The sequence below is a fragment of the Triticum aestivum genome, chromosome 5A (genome assembly GCF_018294505.1).
Source record: "Triticum aestivum cultivar Chinese Spring chromosome 5A, IWGSC CS RefSeq v2.1, whole genome shotgun sequence".
NCBI lineage: Eukaryota > Viridiplantae > Streptophyta > Magnoliopsida > Poales > Poaceae > Triticum > Triticum aestivum.
The window spans coordinates 271639563-271644065 of NC_057806.1; the positions used below are offsets into that span (position 1 = coordinate 271639563).

General features: G+C 38.9%; 1 long non-coding RNA gene across 2 annotated transcripts; it reads left to right on the plus strand.

Moving 5' to 3' along the window:
- Positions 1–312: 312 nt before the first annotated feature.
- LOC123102958 (uncharacterized) lies at positions 313–3695 on the plus strand. Of its 2 annotated transcripts, none has more exons than XR_006449538.1 (2): positions 313–874; positions 2396–3695. It is a non-coding gene; the product is annotated as an uncharacterized lncRNA (long non-coding RNA). The 2 variants fall into 2 exon arrangements; XR_006449537.1 differs by having other exon boundaries at positions 3368–3695.
- The last annotated feature ends 808 nt before the right edge of the window (positions 3696–4503 follow it).

A 4503-nucleotide genomic window follows, 5' to 3' on the forward strand; every position in this document is an offset into this window, starting at 1 on the left:
AGAATTAGAAGTAGTATAGGAATTTGATAGGATGGCACTTGCTATCCTATGAAATTGACTTGCCTTGTTCCTACGCGTAAAATGAGATTTGAGTGGATGTGTAGTTTCCTACAAAAACACAGAAAATGAGTAGTATACCTACGAAATCCCTGTACGCATTTCTTACAAACCGAATGTATATATAGGAAAATTTCCTTTGGAATCCTTGTTCCCATATTTTTCCTACGAAAATCCTTCAAATCGAATGAGGCCTAAGCAAAGTTCCATGTAACTATCCAGACTATCAACACGTACAATGTGTACACGTCCAAAAAACGTAGTGTGGCTACAGGTACCACCAACATGAGCCTTCATTTTCTCCTTTCTCGAGTCTTCTTGTCTTCTCCCTGCCCCAAAAAAGAAAGTCTTGTCTTCTCCGAAGCTCCCACTCTCAGCCATGGAAAAGGATGAGCCAGCCTGGATCTACCGCATATGTGAGGATCACCTCGAAGCTCCCCTCGGTCTCCTCTCCTACTCGTGGTCCTCACTCACACACCTTGTGGCTGGGACTGCACATAGTTTGCCTGCGCGCGCCGCGTCGATCTCCCGGGCCGTCAACGGGTATCGGGGCCCTGATATCAGCTGCGTGAGGGAGGATGCGAGCTCGTCGTACTCGACGGCGCAGTTGCCGCCGGCTTCAATTGAGGCATTGAAGGAGTGGATCTCGTTCCCCTTAGCTCCTGCAGATTGTGGTTGTCGGGATCCTGGGGTTGTTTTCCGTCCTCGAGCGCCGGGCCGAAGGCATCGTAGCAGTCCCCAAGCGAGCACGCCGACGCATCATCTTAATTTATGACAGTCGCAACCCGGCTTCAGTGTCGCATTCTTTCACCTGCAGGTTCCCCCTCTTCCTTTTTCTTTTTTCTGTCTTTGTACGACTGAACCATACTTTAAGATACTTCTTAATAGTGACAAATGATATACTGGCTGCTATTGAAATGAGATAGTAGTAAGTCTGGACGCCAACACAGCTTAAGCCAAATTGTTAATTAGATTTTGACCCCTCAACAAATTAAAGAAGTAATTAGTGTATTTGTGATTATCTATAGTTTTAATAGTATTTCCAAAGACAAATTAATTTTAATAAATGGGTAGTAAAATTAGGTCTGATTGCATTCTACGCGTGACATATAACGACGATCTGATGCTCTCAAAATTGTTGTACTATATAATAAGCTTCAAATATCAGATGTTAGAGTGTCGATGTTTGGTATTTCTGAACTATTTCCATCAAATGTTGATGCATCTTTCCGGTACTTATGCGGAGTAGTTGACCATCTCCGATGTTTGGTATTACTGAACTATTTCCATCAAATGTTGATGCATTTTTCCGATACTTATGCGGAGTAGTTGACCATCTCCGTCCTGTCATATCTTGTTAGCCTAGGTAAGTCAGTTATTATTTTGAAGGTAGTCTATAGTGTACTATTTTTTTCATGTACTTATGATTATATGTAATGCATAAAAGGTAGTATCATCCATCTAGTTCACTAGGATTGAGATGTCCTCTACCCTAGCGAATGTTCAAGCCAACACCCATCTACTTCATATGTATGCAAGTAGCGGCGCATGCTCTTTTTAATAAATCTTTGTTTCTGTCTGACCAATTCCTTTGGTTTGTACTGCATGGACCACTCTTATGTAAGAAATTCCCAAATAGACAACGGATAATGGTACATTAAAGTACAGAATTGATAATGTATAATTAGTTGAGTGAAATCGATTCTGGCTCTCCATGTTTGATGCGGTGAAGCAGAATATGTGTAAAGCACTACCGAGTTTTGCTATCCTGGCCTAGCAATTTAGTCCTGCTGTACAATGGAGATTCCAACGGTCATAGTCCATGGATGCTGCTAGTCAGTAGGTTAATAGCGTAACCCCCTTTAAAAAATAGTTTTATTTGTTTATTAGCAACTTCTTTCCTTTCTTTATTATAGTTTGAGCACTTCTTTAGATAGCAAATTCTTTGATCTCATTTATTTGTTGTTTCTACCAAGTGTTTGTCCTCATGTTTGTAATCATTCATTGAATATTAGGAGCAAAAAAGTGAAAATCCGAGTAGTAGAGGGGCAGGTCTATCATAAGGATGTGTTCATTTTCAGGAATGATTATGCGGATCAGACATGTTACGGATCTACATCTTCAATTGAGTAGCCTCCTTTTCACATCTATTGCTGTTATAAACAAAAGCCTCTTTCTTTAATTCTTCAAGACTAAAATAAATTTAAGTATATATGAGAAATGAAGAAGTAATATCAATAAAATTTGCATAATTAAATATTAGGATGAGCAGCATATGCAAAAAAAATCAAAGAGGAGAACTCTGAACTTAATTTTTTTTATCTGATAAATTTTGTAGTGACAGTGATGATCGTTTGTTTGTGCAAAACCTCCAGTAACCATACTTGCAAAAAGTTTTGCCCATAGAGTGGTCCCTATCTTCTCACCACTGGAAGAATTTCACCATGTAAAGGTAATGTAAAAAGTTATATACATAACTTTAAAATTGCTTACATAATATAAATAACTTACTCTAGCAAAAGAACATAAATCTCGCTTATGTTTGAAGTTTGCTGTGATTGTGAAGATAATTAAGCCGGGCTGGTGGTCGGCTGAGTGGACACAGGTCTTGGAATAACAGAGGGTAATATCAAACTTTCAGAACCGGTCTAGTCCAAAACTTCAGTTATAGTGAAATTCTCTGAAGGACTTGTGTCAAATCTTTCAGGGAGGTGCGTTAGTAGGAGAGGAGTTTCAGAGTTTAGCCAAGGTTGCTTGATGGTGTTCTATGGACTATGGTTTATCAGTTGCAGGACCTAATTTATTCTTCCCTTCAATTGTATATGTGCATGGTGTGAACTTTGACAGTGAGACCGACAGAATCGCATGCAGAATGCTTTAGCCGCAGTCCAAAAGGTTTAGTGTTGTTAGTTCCTAGCAGTTCTGGTGTAACCACGAAGTGAGATGCATTTTAATTATGCAGTTTTTATATAAAAATTTATCTGCTTATATTATGTAGTTCATAAGCAGACAATCAAGATACTTGAAATGCATTAGCCATTTACTAAATGAATAGAGTTGGGAAGAAATCAAAGGTAAGGATTAGGCCATAGATAATAAAAAGGAGGTGACAACCACCAATGTTTAAGATCAAGAAAACAGTGCTTATTGTGTCACAAGCGAACATTGCTTGTTTTCTTCATATCTGTCATGCAGACCTTGAGCCAAAGAGGTCAATTATAATTTTGATATTTGTTAGGTACCTCGAAATAACTATTCCTATGTAGATAATAAAAATTACCTGATCTGGCACTAAGATTTGTTTGTGCAGGTGCAAAGGGATTAGAAGATGCTTATGGGACAACTGTGAATGTTGACGGGAAATAGCTATTTCAAAGTTTGATTAAGAAAGTCACAGTAATCAAAATCTTAGGTGGAAAATTCTATTGGCTGAGATGTCCATGGACACTAATGGCTAGGAACCAATATTTTATTGTCTGATGGTTATTCTCCTTTCAGATACGTTGCATGTGACAAAAGAATCAACTTGATGATGCTTATGTATATTTTGGCATCAAATATCAACTTCTATGTGTGTTGTTAATTGATGAATAGAACAATTATGGTAACAAAAAAAGAGTTGAATAGCAAAAACAAAAGGCTGTGCATGCAATGACCAGGGATAGGCTTGGATGGTCTGGTAGAATCGATCAACTACCTACTTGGCTTTGGCCGTTGCACCATTGCTGAGCCACCTCGGAGTCGGAGGGGTCGGCCTATGCCTTCCATCCATATCTGCCAGTTTGTCCTCCTTTTCTTTGCATACCAGAGAGGAGTAAGGACGTAGGGCTGGAATATTGAGGCAACGCGGAAGATGATGGTGCGTCCAATCTAGGGTTTAGATAGGTTTTTTGGTGATGGCGTGGTTGTAAGTACGGGGTAGGAGAGTTCGTGGGAAGTAATGGATGGTCTATCATATTTGACGGTAGGATATTTTACCTTTTTTAAAGGAAAAAAGGTAAGAGGCATGGGAACGACGTGTTATTCCATTGTAATGGCAATGGTGGGTAAAATTTTCAAGTTAAATATAATCTAATGGTTATTAAAAAAATTGTCTATTTGATTGAATGGTCGGATGTTTCTATTTTTTGTGGTAATTTCTAGCCTATTTATCTTTTATCTGGCTAGTCCGTAAATCCGTAAAGCACTTTTTATATATAATAGATTTTGAAAATCCCCACAAAAATAGCCCTTCCAATTTTTTTTTGTGATTTGTTGGTGTGATGTTTTGTTGAATTTGATCCGTGAATTTGATGTGTCACTCATAGATCTAGCTTTCCCTAACTTTCCCACCAATTCCATCCACGAAATCCCTTGAATTTTGCCTCAAATGTTTTTCTTTCCCACGAGATCCATCGAGTTCATCACGGATTTGGAGCCCCGGACATCTGGCCCGTGTCCCCAGAC